The 21,106-nt window shown below is 38.0% G+C and overlaps 1 long non-coding RNA gene across 4 annotated transcripts in view; it reads left to right on the forward strand.

Moving 5' to 3' along the window:
• The window catches only part of LOC110477204 (uncharacterized), a 103,439-nt gene that overhangs the window by 41,170 nt on the left and 41,163 nt on the right, over positions 1-21,106 (forward strand). For all 4 annotated transcript variants that reach the window (XR_013340103.1, XR_002466545.2, XR_013340102.1 and 1 more), the window contains one exon: positions 5,269-5,336. This is a non-coding gene — a long non-coding RNA (uncharacterized LOC110477204). The remainder of the gene's footprint in view (positions 1-5,268; positions 5,337-21,106) is intronic.

The raw sequence follows: 21,106 nt of genomic DNA on the forward strand, positions 1-21,106 counted from the left end.
TATGATTTGTTTCTTTGAATTCTTTCATATGTTTTATTTTCCTTCAGTATTTAACAACCCAAGTAATATATTCTACTTTCTTTCCCAACCAAAGCTTTTCTGTGGTAATTGTACTGTACATAACAACTAGATTACCAGGTGACTCTGATTTGGATCTTTGGAAAATGTTTATAGAGGGAAAGAGTTTTGTACCATATACATAGGAAATGTATACAATACTACTTTGAGTACACAATGCCATTCAATCTCAAATTTGCAGCTTCATTTTGCCAGTATTCTTGGAGTTACCTATTGCATTTTGAAGTTACCTATGTATTCTATCATTCAAAAGGCTGAAAGGGCAGCTGCAATCTGTCAAGTCAATTTAGAGCAGGAAGAAAGACGTGATAGGATACCTTGCATTATGACCTTGTAGAAAGGAGCAGGGCTGATATGTGGACCCCAGCTGAATTCAGAGTGGCAGAGGACCCATGAAGAGCCAGTCTGGAGGTCAATCCATATTGCCCAGCATTCTGTCTCTGACAATGACCAAAAGCAGATGTGGAAAGAAGAGTGTAGGAAGAAGGTAAATATGGCTCCCAAAATTATTTCCCTGCCATCCAGTTATTTGCAGCTCAAGGGCTTGTGGAGACAGCTGTATTTTCTCTATTTTATAGCATAGTGAGGATCTCTTCTGTGAGCTTTGCTAATCTCTCCTGGAAGTCCTGTAAATGTTTACACTCTACAGCACCTTGTGGCCAGCAGTACTGTAGCTTAAGTGACTGTATGAAGAACAACTCTCTTAGTTCTGGACTGCCTTCTTCAGAGTTTAATTTCACATTCCCATTTATTTTCTTGGGAGAGTTAATGGCAAATCAATTCTTATACACCCTCTCTATGACACTTCTGATATTAAAGAACTCTGTCTTATTCCCCATGGTCTTTTCTTTTACCCTCCAAAGAGTCCTATTCTACTTAGTTATTTTTGGTACAGAAACTGCTCCTTGACTTTGATCTTTACTGAAACTTTTTAGCTCTGCTATAACCTGTTAGAGATGAGTAGCTCAAGAAAAGCTGCCTCTTCATTGTCTGCTCCTTTCCAGACTACTTAGTAGTATGTTAAACAATGCAGATGTCAGCACATATCACTGAACTCCATTCAAGATCTCCTTTCACTCTGATGATTAAGCACCCCTTCCCTTCCCTTCCCTTCCCTTCCCTTCCCTTCCCTTCCCTTCCCTTCCCTTCCCTTCCCTTCCCTTCCCTTCCCTTCCCTTCCCTTCCCTTCCCTTCCCTTCCCTTCCCTTCCCTTCCCTTCCCTTCCCTTCCCTTCCCTTCCCTTCCCTTCCCTTCCCTTCCCTTCCCTTCCCTTCCCTTCCCTTCCCTTCCCTTCCCTTCCCTTCCCTTCCCTTCCCTTCCCCTCCGTCATAAGAAAAAAAAGCAAAATATAATCCCATGTGAAGAGGCAATATTTGTACTGACATGAAATGAAAAGTGCACTCACTGTGCACTGCTGCAAGGGTGATTATGAAGAAAGCCCCAAGAAGAAGAAAAAAAGAAGGCGGTTTCTTCATTGAACCTGGGAAAGAGAACCACAATCAATGGCTGTGCTTTCAACTCTGTCATTATGAGAATGCCTCCCTGCAGCAGACCATGCTGATATTGGGTGACCATGTCAGAGTGAATAATAAATCTGGCTGACATTATAGGCAATTGTTCTAGTTTACAGCTTTAATAAAATTGCAGTGAAATGTCATTAAGTTTGATGTGTTTATTTATATACATATTATTTATCTATCTGTTTACTTATTACAATTGAGGGCTTCAATTGCTGACAATCAATTCCTTGTCTGACTTTGATTTATGAACTATGGAAGTAGGAGAAAAAGGGTCAGCTTTAATTTCATGTAGACTGTTTAAAATTTAACAAATGTCCCTTTCTCAAAAGTAGGAATGTAAGTTTCTCTTTTCTGAAAACTATGTGTCTTGAAGATGTAAACCCTTTGCGTCCTTTGGGGTCCTTTGATATTCCACTGAAAATTGGTGCTGCTCTTGGGAATAGTGCTGTGTGTTTCTCTCTTCCCATATGAATTCTGCAGTTTAATTTCACCTTCCTGTAGCAATCCCTGCTACAGTTGTGATTACTCTATTTGCTCTTGGTGCTGTAGTAAAAATGATAAGGGAGATCATAATGGATTGGCTGCCACAACAGATAAGCAGCTGTCCTCCAGGGTCTGGGAAAAGCCTGTGCCATGTGCTATAAGGTACAGATATGGAAACATCCCTAAATGCTATGGATTGTTTGATGTATTAGTTCAGAGTAGGTAACTGCAATGATCCTTAGCTGTACCGTGTTTTCTTCATAGACAAATGTCAAGACAAACCTAGGGAAAATAGAAGAACATTACTTTGACTTACTAGTGTGTAAAAAATCTTTCCTCATTTTGAATATCTGTTGTTAAAAAATCAGAATTTAATTCAAGTGTCAGATTAAATAGGTCATGCAGTGGTGAGCTGAATGATATTGTATCCATCATGAGCTCATTATGGCTTGTCAGGATCAATGTGTTGAGCCAGCATACAAAAAGTTATTGAATTAATTGTCCTGCTAACTGTTGAGCCGTTAACATTATTCAGAACAATGATCTTATTCAAGTGAATCCAGACCTCAAGTCTGAGTAGCTTTTGATTAATTTAGATAATTATCAATCTAGACACAATGTTCAAGAAAGGAAAGGTTTTTAAAAACATATGTTTTCTATAAAGGGAGTCCAGCAAACTGGCACAATGTAGTTTTGATGCATTTATATGTGAAGTTGTGTTTTAAACAGTTGCTTTTAAAAATAAATGTTCTTTTGTTTTGAAACTAGAACAAAGTTTTACAACTCACTTATAAATCAGTGGAGAAACTAGACATGACTATCACGGCTGCAGTCCTCACTGCAGTGTGAAAGGCATTACACCCACTGCATATCAAAATGTCTATTAAGAGTGAAAAACTAGAGCCACTTTAGGAGCACATTTGATACACAAGGAAGCAACAAAAAATGTGTCTTCAAAATAATTTAAAATGTTTTGCCTTGTATCATACATGATGACTATGTTCCTTCCTGTACAGGAGCTGTGTGTCTCTGCATCCATGGGAAAAAATAAATTCCATTTATGTGCAAAATAAACCCTTTCAGGTCCAGAGTGACAGACCACATATAAATGAAGTGACAAATGTGGCCTGACATTCACAGAGCAAGAATGGTCTGATAGCATAACAGGTATAACAGATATGCATAAGAGGTTTCCATAAAAGGGGGTCCAACTCTGTAGCCCAGGGGACCTGACCTCTGGGGCATAACCAGAAGATGCTGAACAGCTGTGGCCAACCTTCAGCCCAGTGCGAGGAACAGGAGGCCTTGCTGCTTTGAAACACAGAGGGTGGAGATGGAATTGTATGGCCACCAGCACTTTGTGAGACAGGTTACTGGTTAAAGCCCTCTGGGAATTGTCAGCACAGGCTGCAGCATTTCCTCCAAATACAGGAACTGAAGCATGATTTCTTACAGAATTGTTCAGTCCCAGAAGAGTCTGTGTCCATTGATCAGGTAAAGAGCCTAAAACCTAATTTCCTGTCAGAGATAGGTGTCAATTTTCCGGGTGTTCTGATGTCACTGCTACGAATCTTCAAGGAATCTGAAATCCTTAATCATCTGCAGATGCAAATGGTGATTTTTCTTCAAATATTGTTGGTTGACACACCTTACATCATGGTGTTTTAGAGGAAAGAGAAGACTTCAGTAACCTGAGAGCACATTGTAAGATATAAATTTGCCTCGTCCTTACTCTTTGTAGCATAACCTACAGTGTGAAGTGCTCTATTTTATATGTAAAGGAAAGCTGACATTTTAAACTGAGTAGGTTTGTTGAAGTAAACTTCTTTCTGCTTCACTTGTGCCATTGATTCCAGCATTTTTAAGAGGGCCTTGGGGATACTCCCTCTAATTACTGAAGTAAACCTCCATTAACCTTACATGTTCAAAATCCTAGTAAGAAACTAGCTTTGAGGCATCATAAAGGATATGCATCATGTATGACGGAAGAAGAAAGTTTCACAAACACCTTTCAGTAATCAGTCTTTGTTTTCTGTGCATGTGAGCATACCACATACATGACATACATGACAAGTTTTTTAATGTGTATGCAGCAGCTTAATCTTTAGAGCACTCAAAGTTCTTGAAGGCACTGGCTAGTGGGTAAGTTAGCCAAGTGATCTTTGCAAACAAATTATATTCAGTATTGGATCAACTTGAGTAGGGGTTGGCTGAAAAATTGGATGGCTCAATTCTGCCAGTCCTTTTTTCTCTGTCCAACCCTCTAATCTTCCTACATGCTTCAGTTTTTCAGTGTGGTCTGCATGGACTGTTCCATGTACTGCAAAAAGCTCTTTGAAGGATCATGGTTTTGTGAAATTTCATGCAGAGGTTTTCTTTTGGAGAATATTGCTATCAGTGGAACACTGGACTGTTCTTCATTTGCTACTTGTAGTGAACACCAAAGTGACACTTTATTCATCCCAAATTCCATAAACAGAAAATTATCTTGATCTAATAAAAACAGTAATGTATGCTACGTTGAATTTGCCAGGCATAATGCAGCACACAGCCGCATAATGTGGCTATTTAATTAATAGAATATATGCCTTTCTACATGCTGCTGTATAATTAACAGTTCCCGCTGAGAAATGTACTGTAGGTACAATTGAAATGGATGAGACTAATGAACAAGGATATTTGCATTTCATTACTATGTTGTATAATTTCACTCATAAAATTTTATGGAATTAATTTAGCATTATTTTCTGCATATGATTATAACAATAACTTTTGAACTAATACAAGAAAAGTTGATTCAAAACACAATCAAAAAGCACTCAAGTTCTTCAAATCACAAAAGCTTCAGATTTCATGTGAAACCCAGCTTTTTGTCTCTAAATTGTTTTAGGGGGCTTTGATGATCAAGTACAGCTCTAACATACTGTTAGCTGAAGTGAAAAGCATGATTCTTGTCCACTTTATTCTCTCATCTCTCTAATCTCTAATGATTTTCTAGAAGAAAAGAAAGGGAATTTAATTCTCAAAGCAACCATATAATTTGATGGAAAAGCTCCCTGGAAAATTAATTATTTCTTGTGTAGAAAATGATCCAGGCATGCATTGGACGTAAATGCAATTTTCAGTTCTGTTGTTTGCAATTATGGATGTGATATGCTGAGCTACAGGACATAAATTCTTGTTTCAGAAGCAGCCTTTAGAGACAAGATCACAAATGAGAAGGAAGAGGTTATGAAGACAATCAGCTCTGTCCAGGTAAGTCAAATGTCTTTTTGCAAACAGGTGCACACACTTTGTAGCAGACCAAAAAAAGGCACTATGACTGAAAATGACTCCCCAGATTTTAATCTCCCTCTCTGGTGTGAGAGTGTAAAAAGTTTAATTTTGTCTTTTGGTAAAATGACACTTATCTTGACATGAGGTTCCCCCTAATGAAATTGATCCTTCACTAGCAGCTGCCCCAAAGCGTCACCAGGAGACAAAGCCATAGTAGACAGTAAAGACCCTCAGGGCTTCTCCCTGCATGGAGCCTCCTCCAGATGTGCACCCTCTGCGCAGCTGGATGCCTGCACCTCTGCTCTCGTGACCGTGGGCGAAGGGAGCAGTGAGCCTCAGTGACACCTGCTCACCTGTGGCACCCCTTCAGAGGACACGCTGACTGTGCTGCAGCTTTACCTAATGGCCTTGAGCAAGTAGACTTGTGGGTCCTCCCACCCAGTAACATCTTGCCAGAGCCAACTGAATATGTCTGGGTGATGTCAAAAAAACAACAACAGAGCCATAAATTTTTAGTGGAAGAAGAGGTCTGCTTCCTAACTTCACCTGTCAGCATATTTTCTATTGGGAACAAGGGAAAAGATGGGGCTTAGTCATTCCAGCATTTCCCATTACTCCTGAAGGCAATTTCTCCACCTTGCTGGAAAAGATCCCTTTGCAGCTGGTACAGCCCTGTGGATGCTGTTGTGTATTTAGGAATTGTCTGCACTGCAGAGGTTACATGAATAAATGTACTTTTTTGTCTAGCGGGTATATGTGTGTTGCAACAAAATCCTGCCTTCCCTGCAAGACAAAATGCCTGATTAAAGTGTATCAATGCCTATACAGTGGTTGATCTGTCTGTGGGAAATTGCCTACACAAAATTGCCCACCCATCACAGGCACAGGTACCTTAGGACCAATTTTTGTTCTAACTTAATTTAGACTAACTTGTGTGTATTTAATGTGAACATACATAGCTCAGACTGATTCTTGAGTGATGATACAGCAGTAGAAAGAGTTCCCATGCGAAGTGAAATCTCTTTTTATGAGTAAGTGAAGGCAGATTTTTGCAGTGTTTAAGGCCAAAAAAGGACATTGCTTTTTTGGGGGGTTTAATTTCAATGCACTTATTCTTAAATCAAACTCCACATCCTCTGAAAGAACTAGAGTACAGATGTATTTCACACATGTAAAGTTTCAGCTCAACTAAGGAAAAGAAGCCAGAGAGGCTTTTAGGCTCATGGCTTTTCTGGGGGCTTAGCAGATGTAGAAAATGGAAAAAGATAGCAGAGCAGTGCACTTCTTTGATGTGCTGAAGGTTTGTAAAATTTTCTGTCTGCATTCACCTGTCGGGAAGATAGAACTGACATGAGCTCCCGTTTTAATGTGAATTTTGATTGACAAGGTTGTTTGTTGTACTTAACTCAGGTGCCATATCTGTGTATAACAAGGCTTTTGACTGATTATTATGCTGGTAACATTATGCTGCATCTCAGAGAAGAGCTTAGAAGACTGCAAAGATCTGAGGATTATTCAGGGCATACAAAATCTTGTGTTTCAAAAGAGTTTCCCTTTTAAAAAAGAAAGAGGAAATTTGACAAGCTAGCTTGATTATGTTTTAGCCCTTGGTCTGATTTTTGTATTGAAAGATAGTAGTGCAGAAACAGTGTGTGAAAGACCTAAATCTAAAGCAAGTTTTGCAAGTAATATCTGAGAATTTATTGTTACTGTGGCCATGGTAGAATAGAATGGTTTTATACAAGAGTAGATGTTCTCTCCCTCAGCAGCCTTAGCCACTTAATATTTTCATAACATAACCTATTATTATCCTTCCTAAATGTCAGAAATTGTAAGGAAATACACAACACGTGTCCCCTTTTCTCAGCTATAACATGGCCACTACCATGAAACCCCACCACCTGCTCCAGGATACGTGCCTGGTGAGGGAGATCAGTCCAGGCCTCACAACTTTTTATCCTAAGAGAGTTTTTTCCTGAAAAACCAGAAGTCAGCCAACACTGTCCTGAGCTTTCTGGAAACATTTTTCAGGTTTCCCCTCCCATGAGAAGCTAATTGTGATTATCTCTTATATTGCTGGCTTTTACATTGTTTTTCCAGAATGTGCTCATTTCCTCTGTGTAATTTCAATGAAGAATTTGCTGAAAGTATTTTCAACTGTTTTTCAGGTTTTTCTCTCTTTTTCGGCAAATTAATAGCTCTGCGGAAAACCCCCCAAAACAGTTAAATTAAGGAGAGATTTAATTTTTTGGATTCAGTTTTTTATTTCCTGTTGGTGTGTTTATTTGGTTTTGCTTTATAACTACTACCTCTTAACTAAATTGAGCTATCTGCATTCTGGCTTACTAACTTGGAATGACAGAGAATAAAGGGATATGCACATCTTGAGATCAAAAAAGGTCTAATCTACTAAGGCTGTATGTCACCTTTCTTGATTTGTCTACTTTAATTATTAAAATTAATATGAAAATATTATTATTATTAAAATCAAGTTCTTGATTTCTATTTTTTGTAAATTACAGTGGGAAGAAGCTGCTGTAGTAACCTCTAGCCTTCATTAAGGTGTGCAAAATGTGCAGGAAACGTAACTGAACTATTTAGATGATTCTTCCAGTGAATTCATCCAGAAATAATAAAGACCGATGGCTATAGTACTCAGCTTGTATGAGGGAACATGGATTTCTTTACTGATTTTGCTACAGAAAAATGGTGTAGTCTTTTAAAAATGAGGTCTCTGATTCAGTTTCATCCTCCGGAAGACAGACATTTTGCTACCTTTTTCTCTGAAAACAGAAAATCAGAATGTGCTGACAGACAGAGACAGTATTTCTCAGCTGTTAATGATAATCTGAGACACACCAGATAAAAGAGATGTTAGAACTTGACACCTTTCTTTTATTATTATGGCATTCTCTGCAGGACAAATACATTTGTCAAAAAGCCTCTACAAACTTGGAGAAACCAAGTCCCAACGTGGACTTCAATTTTAACATCTGTAGTTAGAAATATTTCTAAATTGTAACAAAACCACATTTTCATTCCCACATAAAGATAATAGCTGTGATCTTTTTTTTCTGTTTGAAGCTGAACACCACTTCTAGTGAGAAGAGAAAATCCAAGCAACTCTGACCTACATCAGTTCCCTGAACATTTCAGAATGCCCTCCCTCCTCTTTGGTATCCTCAGAAAACAGGATATTCTGAAAGGCTGTCTTGCAGATTTGGGGAGAAACCATCTCATCTCCATAATATGCATTTTAAAAATTACTGTTTCAGTATGCCCAATATATTTGTAACTTTAACAGCAATGTTTTCTGAAGACAGCATCCTCACTGGAAGCTCTCAAACCTTTGCCAGCTCTCAATGATCCAGCTCGTATGTGTTGACATGAGATGATACAGCCAGAGGCTTCAGGAGCCAGACGACATGGGGAGACGTTTTTGCAAGTGGAGTTGACAGATTTCAGGAACTCTCTAAACACAGGCAACGATACAGTTTTAGAGAGGAAACATTGTTTATTCTGTGCAGGGTCCATGGTGGAAGTTTTCAACAAGTTAAGCACACTAGGGCGTAAAAAGCAAAAGAATGTATACGTTGAAATCTGCATAAAGTCACCTACCAGATTCAGAGCTGCCATCCACCGAAGGCGCAGTCATTTATCTTGCACACTCTTATGCAGTACTTGTTTCTGTGCCTGCATGGGCCTCTCTGGGGTCTCTGGTGGTCATCTGGGGATGTGTCCCCTACTCAGTTCCAAGCAAAGTGCAGCTCAGGCTGTGCAGAACACGAGATTGGGTGCCAAACGTGATGTGATCTGTAGCTCTGGAGCCTAAACAATCGCCAAGCAGGACTAAAAATATAAAAGCTTTCCATAAACATTAAGCAACACCTGCTAGCACCCAATAGCATCTATTTGCATTCAAAAGAGGGGTTAGAGGTGAGAATGATACCATCAGCTTCCAGCTACAAGAGAGATCAGAGAAAGTGTTGTGATTTAGAAATGGTGCTCCCTAATTTAGTTCTCCCAACGAGATTCTCCCAAACCTGATGCTACTTGCTCCCTTCCCCTCCCCCTTCCTGCTCCAGGGATGGAGTTGAGAATTGGAGGCATATAAAGGTGAAAATCCCGAGCTGAGATAAGCACAGTTTACTGGAAACAGCAATGAAACAAGAAAATGAGCAGTAGCAGCAACAATACTAACGACAAAAGGTGTAAGAGAAATAAACTATTTACATAGAAAGCAAAGCACCAGACTGTTTGTCCCCACTCTCCACGAGAAATGAGAGAGTTCCTGACCCTGGTGAGTGATATGGATGGTAATGAAAACCATCAGGGTCCTGCCAGGTTCCCCTCATGATCTGTAAAAAATTAACCCTGTCCTGGCCAAAACTAGAACAGGAAGGAACAGAGAACTGTGCTTAAGTGGGATGGAGCTGAGCAATGGGCTGTCCCTACTGCCTTTTCATTGCTGCCCAAATTGACAAAGGAAGCAAAGGGAATGAGAGAAATGAGATTTTTCAGGCATAGGAAAAAGAGATTTGAGATATGACAACCATGAGTCTAGTTAGGATTGGGGAATAAGGAGGATTATGAGTGAGAGGAGGTAGTAGGATATATTTAGAACCAGGTAGCTACAGGTATAATTAATTGGATGAGGCAGGAGAGACATCACAAGGCACTGTAAGCATACGGTGTCTTTCACTGTTGAAAGGCAATGATGACATTTCAACAACATGTTATAGGATAATTATTTAGTTTGTGAGCTAAATTATTTATGTAGAGTAGATAAGTGGCAAAACACATGGCTGTATTTCCTGAGGAATGCTTGTTCTTGTTTTAATGCTTTTCCTTATTTTTAATTACATCTCTTTTCTGAATTTTCATGGCAGTTATAAATTTATCTTCTTCCTTTACATCTAATTTACTCTTAGTACAAAGTTCTTTGAAGAAGTTGCCTAATCGAAGCCTTACTTCTTGCTACACGTCCAGCAATCACACAATGTGTGTTTGTGATTTGCAGATGTTCCTGGAGATAAGCAGTCATTATGTTGGAAATTTTAATTTTACAGGTGGCAACAACACATCCATTGAGTGTCAATAGTGATTTTTTGCTACTGGATTTTTATTCTCATAGAGTTGGGGGTTTTGATCTGATTCTGTCTGTAGCTCAAATTCCCCTAAGTCTGAGATTTCCATTTATATTCACATGATGTCCTTCTTGGCCTGTGTGTTTTCATTTGATACATTAATATAATTCTGTACCTTATTCATTAATTTCAATCCCTATTAGCAAAAGGGACATTGCAAAACCATTACAGCTCTGCTGTTTTATAATTAGTACCGTTACAAATTTCTTTTAAATGAAGACAATAGATTGGTGGATTCTGTCAGTAGTCCTACATAATTACTAATCATTATTAAAAAAATTGGTTTTCAAATTAAATTTAAATAAAATAGTCAAACCTGTAATGAACCCTTACTGCATAAATGGACATTACATTTGTGTGACACTACAAAAGGATGAAAATAAAAGAGGTGTGAATAGGAAGATAAGAACAAAAAAACAAATCTCATGCAGTAAGAAACAGAAAGCCAAGGAAATAATCCAGAGAGAAAGATACTGTTTTATCACAAACGGCATTTTCACTAGACTCAGAAGGGAGCTGTGAAAAGCAAAGTGCAAGGGACAGGTGTTCAGTTTAAAACTTCAGGGGTGGGAAAGAGTTTCATAGAGTAATCTTTTTGTAGCTATATACAAATAGTTTTTCTTATACACTTGATACTAACACAGAAGTGGGACATTCAGAAAGCTAAAGTGATCTTTTTTTATTTTTTCAATAATACTTGAAGCTACTCTTGAAAAGCTTGATTTTTCTTATGTTACCATAATTGCCTCAAGTGCTGCCATCTTCAGCTCCTTCCCTACTGCTTTTTTTGCTGAGTTAGTGGATACACAGATAAGTACCATGAAAATAAGACAGGAAGAATTTCCCCTGTTTGATTGAAATTGTACAAGTCATATCAACACACTCTTCCTGCACATTTGTGGAGTAGACAGTCTCCAAACATCATGTTATCTTCTGCCCCATGTAAATAAATACAGGCAGTACAGATGAGCTTGTAGAACCCTGTTGCATTTTATATCTTGCCTGATATTTCAAAAAACTGGGATAGAGAGAAATTAATAAGAAACCAATTACCCATTAGCCACTGCTGCTAACAGAAAAAAGCTTCCTCAGTACAGCAGGAGGTTGGTTCCAGGCAGAGATGCCTTTTTGCCTGTTTAACACTGGTGGTTAACCAGGGGGCCGCTTCTCACAGAAGAACTTGTGAAGACTGAAGTGTTCCAGATTAGCACATTTCAGAAGGACAAGAGTCTGAGGACATTTAAGATCATTAATGTTTAGCAGGCAATTTAGAGGGGGAAAAACAGTGGTGTAAATGGAGGGATGATGGGAAGACCGAAAGGAAACAAATAATTGGTGGAAAATCAAGAACTATAAAAATTTATAAAGGTAAAAAAAAATAAATCTAGATGGGAGGAGATATGAGACTTCATTGGAAGGAGATATTACTACTCTTTAGGACCCTCTTCCTAGTATACTGTTAAAATGGTTTTCACCCTAATAATTGTCATGGGTAAAAGAACTTCATGGAAGTTTGGCGTTTTGTGGACCATGTCAAAGTGTCTTGGGAATCTGTAGTAGTTTTTCAGGGTAAAGGAAAAATTAATTCATTTTGTTAATGTTATTTCACTGTCATGAAAATCTATGTAATAATTATCTTCCTCAGCAACAGAAATATTATAAACGGAAAAAGAAAACAAATAAAGATGAAACATACATTTGCATATTATGATATTTGCAAAGCAAACAGACATGGTCATGAAATTCTATTTACTATATTTTACCCAAGTACAGTGTATCTACAATATGTTGTAATTTAGGTGACAAAAGTCCTTGGAAAGGGCATTGCTAAAAGGCAGAAAATAGGAGCAATAGCTGTAAGAGAACAGAACCACAAATGTTTTTATCTATCCTGTCTTAGACATCAGTCTTCATGATTTTTGCTTTAATTCATTTTTAGTAGCTTTATTTTTTTTTTTTTAATTTTTCCAGGGCTGTTTTATTCAACAGTAGTATCAATGTGTATCACCAAACAATGTAATTAGCAGCTAAGAGTCTTCACTTGTTTCACAAAATGAAGGAAAGAAAAATAATGCTCATATCCCCATGCAGTGGATCCTGCAGGACATTCAATATTGTCAAATTGAACTTTGTGAGCATCAGACCAACAGCTCAAGCAGGCATAGGAAAGACAGGAACATTCTTCTTTCAAAACAGTACAAGTGCTCTAACAGTGCAGCTGCAGAGAAAGGAGGTTTCAAAGCACACCCAAAGCCAATCCATGCTGAATTTCAGCAGGCAAATGCTACTGTGAAGAGAGGTAGTCCAAAAGAGAAAATGGTCTTGTTATTAAATCTCATTTCTAATAAAGACAGATTCAAAATCTTGCATCTAAACACCCTGGAATTACTTTGGTTCTAGAAATTAAAACCACTATTTGGATTTTTGCCAGAACAAATGATAAATGTGAGCAGTTACATTAATATTAACTTCTCCAGAATAGGTATGTAGCCTCAGGGAAGAAAATAATTTATAAGCTTGGAGGAAGAAGTAGGAAATAATTAATGTAGCCCAAAGACTGCCCACCAAATCTTAAAAAAAAGGGAAAATATTTTTAATTATTTAACTTCCAACTTTAGTTTTTGACTCCAGATCATATACTAATATTTTCTGATTTTAGATATGATACTCTTGATTATTAGAATTCAGATTATTTTCTTCTCAGAAAGTTAATATGCCAACAATTACAGATCACTAAGTGTTCATGAGCACAAATTAACCATTAAAGACCTTGCAGCATTGTCAGGATGCTGTACCTTGGAATATATAGTATTTTGGAACACAATAATCTAACATTAAAACAATGTAATCAAGTATGTAAGTTGCCAATAGTGTATGTGCCTTTTTCCACATCTTAAGCCTTGTCTAGATGCTTTTCTAAGATCTCTAATATATGTGCTTAATTTTGCCAGTTAGTGAAAAGCACAGAATTCAGATGTCTTGTTTTCAGGAGGAGTACTGACTGGCCAGCTACTCTTACCCACCCTCTCCTCTTCAGTCCAGACTTTTTCCAGGAAAGCATGAGAGAGGTTTAATTGCAGAATTCCTTCAAAGACATTTTTAGTTGCCTGGTCTCTGTGCAAGACTGGGGTGCTAAAGAGAGGTAAGTGTTTGCTCACAGCCTTGATTTAGCAGTGTAATCTCTGGAAAGGGCTGGGTTGATGGTATTCTGCTTGCTCTTTGCTTTCCCTGTTTCCTAGAGGTATGTCTTCTCCATGATCAGTATGCTGCTTGTTTGGCTTGTCCCTGTCAAGCATTGATTAGGGTGCTTGGACACTGGGATTTTGCTCCTCAGGGAAGGACTGAGCACTGAAAATCTGAGTAGTGCAGTCCCAGCAGAAATGAATTTACAGGTTATCATGAACTGATCCTTCCCTAACTCATCCTTCCTGCCCAGAGGGAAGTGTGAATAGCTGCCCTATTAGCGGGGTGCCTGAGTATTTCATGAGGTCTGGCTTCATCATTATGGTTGAAAAAACATTCTCTGGTGGCTGTAAATCCTATCCACTCAATTAAAGTAACACACTGTTAAAATATTTTTCTACTATACCAAAATGGAGTTGAATTGGTAACAACCAATATGTTAAACGTGATCTTCTATATGATGCAGTAATGACTGCAACTTGTCACAAGAAAATGATAATTTGCAGAGTTTTCAGCTAACCAATTGAGCTGGTCTATACTGCCTCTGTCTATTAGATATGATTTAGGTATTGCAGAGTCCTCATATCCATAACTGGGATATAAATCTACTGTGTAGGGAGACAGTTAAAAGACAGATTGTCTTCATACAATATATGTGTAAAAAACAACAGGTAAAAATTAATAAAAAAAGAGAAGTCAAAAGATTAGCTTCTATTTAATCGTGAGTTATTTAATTAATATTTATTTAAATATTTGTTTTATTATTTTTTTATTTTATTAATAAATATTTCTTTAATTAATCTATTTAATTGTGAGTTAGGTATTATGAACAAAAAAAAGAGGTATTTTTCACATGAGAGCTCCCAATCTTTGATAAAACCTATTGTTTTCTCTACAGCAATTAGGATATAAAACATTTCTTTCATATATGGCTCCTATGAAATAGGTCTGAAAACTAAAGTCACAATAGCAGGAGTTAGAATAGCTTAGTATTAAATGTTATTATGAATGTGCAGCTGAATTTTTTCCACATTGGCTTGACTTCCAAGGGAAATTAGGTCTATGAGATGCATTGTATGTTTTGGTATCTGCCAATCTGTCATTCTGTATCTCATTGAGACTCCCATCTACTTTAAAACAAACTTCTGGACAGAGGTGTAGAGGGCTCAGTAATACTAAATTCCCCCAAGCTGCAGGAAAATAGGCTACTGAGAAGAGGAAGAGTCAAATTGGCATTGTACCATTGGGGACCCCACAGAGTGAGACCAATTATGTTAGTAGAAACAAAAGATTCCCCTGGAGAGAGATACTATGGACACTGCAGTCACAGGGAAGCTTCAGGAACTTGCATCTTATCAGACATGAATTAATCCAAGCTATACTCATATAAAACCAGACTTAAGAATTTCTACTCCTGGAATGGTTTGTTTAGGTATTGAACTGTGACTCCAACAACAGATCAATGAGAGAGCTGTTTATCCCATGGTATATTCCTATTCTATTCATCATATACTGTAGAAGGGAAGTGTTAGGAATTGGTTTTATGTGTGTGGTGGGATTGGCTTCCATCCTTATACTTAAACGGCGTATTTTCTTTTGTATAGGCAAACTGTTTCACTGTAAACAACAGGAGATACACACTGAACTACAGAAAAGGTTTTTCAAGAAGAACTGACCAGCAATCACCTTCAAAATATTTGTAAGAATCCAGCAGAAAGATCATTATGTTCATATGAGAAATAAATATATAGCACTGTCGCTGCAGGCCCCCAGCTGGGTAATAATTAGCACTGACTGCATGATTGCAGAAGGCTGATCAATTTCTTTATTCTTATCCTATACTATATTGTACTATACTTATATTACACTATATAACACTAACATTAACTAACTAACTAGAAAACCCATGACTCTCCCCTGAGAGTCCCGACACAGCTGTGGATCCAGCTGGCCAGTGAATCCAAACAACCATCACCAGAATCCAAGCAAGCAATCACCTTGGGTAAACAATCTCCAGAACACATTCCACATGGGCACAAACACTGAGCAGCAGCAAGTGAGATAGGAATTGTTTTGATCATTCTTTTCTCTGCTTCTCTCACAGCCTTCCCCGGGAAAATGCCTGGGAAAGTCTGTGCCTGCTCTCTGTGGCCAGAGAGCTGCTGCTGTATAGGAGTCTGAAAATTACATTTGAAATAAAATTCTAAATCTTCTATGTGACTTTTCATAAAAACCACAGGTTCTTGTAAGTTCTGGCCTAAATGAAAGTAACAATCTTTATTAAAAAGCATTTCAGTGAAAAGTTTCAAGCCAGCCTTTTCCAGAAGGTGAAGATTTTTGAGATAAATGTGTGGCAGGATATTTAAGCAAATGGTTCAGAGAAGCCATTCCTGATGTCAATCAACTTTCAATTCCCTATATTTTCTTCAGAACTCAGGAGAAATAATCACCTGATAAAAAAATACTTTCCTGTCCTCCTAGGTATTGCTCAGTTCTTTTGACATGCTATGCACAGCATGACTTTGCTAAAACAAGTAGAAGATAACTGTTGGGCAGGGAATCATACAATGTAAGTGCTCCCAGAAGAAAGCAGAGCTCTGTGAAATGTCTGACACAAGTCTAGAGGCAAACCTTTGTGCAGTGGAATAAGATTATGAAACTGAAGTGTTTGGTCCATATTTTCCATTCTTGGAATTCTGGTTTTGCTTTTAGAATTAATGAACCGTGGCTTATTATTTTCAGGTGTTAAGTTCTGCCCTTGACTGTGTTTGCTAGATCCTTGTTCATGCCCGTAGGAAGATTGTTAAACACACATTACTGATGTAAACTGGAGTGAGGTGAAGGCCAAGTGTTCATTTTATCAAATGTTGAATCCATTCCTGTGAGTACTGCATTGCCCTTGACACAAAAGCTCTGCTCTGTTCTGAGGAGGATTTCTGTGCTCTGGCTCCCTAAGGGAATTGCCAGCAAGGCCAAGCCACTGTGCTTGCTGATGAATGCTTTCTGCTGCCTAGTGCAGCACAGAGATTTACTGACATATGGCATGGCATTTCCAGGAGATGTGGGGTTTGCAGGCCTGTCACTTGAAAGCACATAGAAATCTGGAAAGGTCTTCAGAAGGATGCCCTGACAGATTTAGCAGAAGACATCTGTGAAAGCTGAAGACAGGTTTGGGGTTTTTTGCAGGTGGTGATACTTTCCTCATCAGTTATATCCTCCTCACCTCTAATTAAGAAGTAAAAGTTAACAATGACTGTAATATAGTATTTGGGGGAAACTCAGAAGTTTTATATTCTGGCTATAAGCCAGAACATGCTCAAGTAGTGTCTCTGGTGAAACACTCAGCCTCTAATAGCTCAGGCTTGAGCAGTATTTCAGTTCCTGTACTTGTTTTTCTCTATTTATGGAGAAAAACAAGTAAACATCTATTTACAAGCAGTACTTCTTGTCACTTTCTCATTGCTGTTCATTTGGTTACAGAGAAGAACTTTTAGCTCAAATAAGTAGCAGGGATCAGCAGAGTAGGAAGATAAAGGACAGTCCAGAGATAAAACTAGAGATTGTTTTATGTGGTGCCTTTTTCTGAATAGCACTATGTGACAGAGATGCATTTACTCAGGCATCTGCACCCAAGGAAAACTCTGTAATACCCTTTCCAGGTTGTCACTCCCTTTTTAGATTCTTTGCCTTATTTTCATCCCTGCTTTATTTTAATCACTATTTAATTACTATTACAAATATCCACAGTCTAAAATCAGGATAGCTTCACCTAACCAAACTTTCTGGAATATCACATTAAATGTAAAGCGAGGTCAGCAAATTTTCTCTCAAAAGCAGAGCAAAAATAGGCCAATTGTGCCCATCTATATTGAAGGAAATCTAACTCATGTGTGGATTTTCTTTGCTCATACCAATATAGCCATTCTATCAAATCTGACTAGTCCCTATATAAGACATTTAAATTAATATGCCAAAACACAAAGGGTTCTATTATTTTAAAATCCTAGTATTATTCATTTTTCATATTAATGTCACTCTATCATTTCTGCAAATAAAATGGGCTGCTACATTCATTATACTTCATGAATTAATATCGATTTGCTTAGGTTTGGACTACTGTAACAACACTTTATACTTTACCTCTTCTCATGTACTTTCCTAACAATCAGAAATAATGTAAAACTCTTCTCAGAGGCTGACAAAATTTAGCAGAATTTATAGCTCGTTTTCCATGTCTTTAATTTCTCTTCCTAATGAAGATTATTCTGTTTCCTTGTCAAGTTTTAAAGTTAACACAAATAAAATACACAATGTTCCCCTCTGCATAATAAGTCTAACCAGTGACAATGGTACTCTTATGATATATTACACTAGCATATTCATATGAATACATTCAGCCAGATCCTGCTCATCACCTAAGGAAATCAGAATATCCAGAGATTTGTGGTGACAAATGATGTACTTGGCAAGAGCAGGGCTCACCTGAGATGTATTAGGAGTGAAGACAAAATGTTCATTATCAAATCGTTTGTTCTCATTTATATGAAAGAGAATCCCACCTGACTTTTGCAAACAAAAGCAGAATTTCATCATAGGGAAGAGATAATATTTCACTGTTACAAACATTCTTTTCTCTTTCTGAAATCTTGTGTCAATGTTTATTCCCTGTGGTGTAATACAAATGGACTGTAATTTTCCTTGCCCCACATTCTGCCACAGATGTTTTGTCCTAGCTATTTGTTAACATATATTTATCTTGTAAGGCCTTTGTTCCATCCTGGAAATTGAAGCATAAAATTATTTCAGAACATGGGTTTAAATACTGGGTTATCCTGAATGCAAAGCACATCAATTAATCTGTCATTCTTTGTTTAAGTTAAAACTTCTGTCCCAAAAATCCTGTGTGGTTCTAGATGAAGAGTGCAGCAGTGCTGTTTCTGTATCCATACTACAGTGAGTTCTATTTCAATTAAACTAGAAAAGTCTTATCCCTACTGTTTATTCTATAACATGTAATTGAGCATATACCTATCATTAACCTTAAACTGTTTAACACCAGTGTTTGTATTGATACAGCTATGATCGAATACAAATATAATATATATTAATATAATACACGTATAGTATAATATATAATATATATTTATATAATATATAAAATATATTATCTAAATATAAATATAAGCTGAAAAGTGTGTTGGAGAAGCAGGATAACTGTTTGCACATCCAAAACACCTAACTAGCTCCATTCTTGGAACAGCTTGTTCAAATGTGGCTGGTTTGTCTAGTCTATGATGCAGCGATCACTCTGTCCTAAACCCTTAGGACATGCGGAATAAATATTACCAGCTTGGTTCTCTTCCTAAGGTGTACAAAATAAGATCTATTCCACCATAGATATACCTACCATCATGTTTAAATTGTCCACCTGTGTTATAATTCAGGAATATTACATCTTCATCAGCATTAGAGTTCATAAAAAATGAGAGCAGGGGCAGATTTCATTGACTGTTAAGGCAAAGGCAGGTTTCTCACTTGTTTGTACAGCCACTTGGTTTGTCAATGAAGTGATGGAAATCTTGCAGGAAAATTAATTACAAATATCCCTGGTTTTGTTTCAAAACTGATCAAAACTTTACATGTGACTTAATGAAAATAGACTGATGAAAATGTGTAGATAGGGGCTCTGAATATTGTTGTGTTGTGGAAAAAATACAGATGAGGCAGAGCAAGACAGCTTACAGATACCAGAGGGATATTGCATCTAAATATGTACAGTGCATTAAACCATTGTCTAATAACTTTGTTCTTCAAGGGAAAGAAATGTTAAAAGAAAGTGCACAGTGAAGGGTCATTAAACTTGAAAAGGCATTGCAGGAATTTTTGAGTATTTCAGTTATTTGCAGTGGAAAACACATTTAATTTTATACACTGTTCAAGGTGACAGTAGCTAGGGTTATTACTGCCTGAAAGGAACTGCATTTCAGATCAAGTTTCTGGTTTGGGGTTTGCATTGTGAATGGCTTGGACTGATTATCAAAACCCCAGATATGAAGTTTCTACTGACTTCTGTTTAAGGAAATTAGGTATCAACCATTCAGTGAAGGTTTTATGGGAACCAGCTTTGAGCAGGTGATGTGGAAATGGATGGGGTGAATCTCCATGCTGGTCAGGGTGTGATCCTGTTTGGCTCAGCAAGGAAGGTTTTTTGTGTGACACCTGCCTTGCAAACTCCTCAGAGTTGTATTGTGAAATCCAGCCTCAGCTATAACATTTTTAAGAACTTTCAGCTCAGTCATCACCAGCTGATGGCATGGGTAGCAAGGTAAGTCTATTGTGCTGTGATACAGCACTAAATAATATGCCTCAAACATTATATATAGTATGAAATTCAGTAGCTCCATTGAAAACACCTAACCTGCTCCATGCTTAAGATCATCCATCAATGTTTTAAAGTTCACAATTTTTATCTGTCTCACATTTTAGATATGAGATTTTCTCCAGGAAGTAACACTAGAAATCATTCTAGAAACCATTCTTCTGTTTCCTGCAGCCCAAACTTGTAAAGATTGTAAAGGAATTCAGGGAAACAGAAAGGGAGGAGAATGCATAACCCCTGTAGAATGAAATTAATCAGGAAAAGTATGCCTTTAATTTTCTGTTTCAGTTTGGGTCAATTTTCAACATTGCCTGAATATGCTGAGAAAGCTGAGGTCAGAAAACCAGTAGCCCCTGCAGCCATGGACACCCATGATGGAACAGATATCCACATGCAGCCCACAGGACCCCACGCTGGAGCAGGTGGATGTGCCCAAAGAGGACTGTGACCCTTGTGCTTCACCAGGCTCCTGGCAGGTCCTGTGGTCCCATGTAGAGCAGCCTGTGCTGGAGCAGGTTTGCTGGCAGGACTCGTGACTGTGTGGGCCCTCCCCCTGTGGAGGAAGCAGCGGCAGAGACAATGTATGAAGAACTGACCTCATCCCATTCCTATCCTCCTGTTCATCGGGTGGGGAGGAGGTAGAGAACATAAAAATAAAGTAAAGATTGGGAAGAAGGAATGGGTGGGAGGAAAGTGTTTTAAAGTTTTGGGTTTATCTCTCATTATCTTATTCTGATTTGATTGGTAATAAATTAAATTCATTTCCCTAAGTTTAGCCTTTTCTACCTCTGAAAGCAACTGGTGAGTGGTCTCTCCCTGCACTTATGAGGGAGAGAACTTCTGAGCCTTTCATTATATTTCCTCTCCCCTGTCCCTGAGGAGGGGAGTGATAGAGCAGTTTTGGAGACACTTGGAGTCCAGACAGGGTCAACCCACAGCATTCTTTTGCTAGCTTGTCCCTAGTGGCAAAACAAATGTTTTCTGCTATGCAGTTCTTTGTAGGGTTTGTTCACTATCGCTGCTGAAAACAGCACTGCTGT

The sequence above is a fragment of the Lonchura striata genome, chromosome 6, assembly GCF_046129695.1.
Source record: "Lonchura striata isolate bLonStr1 chromosome 6, bLonStr1.mat, whole genome shotgun sequence".
Lineage (NCBI taxonomy): Eukaryota > Metazoa > Chordata > Aves > Passeriformes > Estrildidae > Lonchura > Lonchura striata.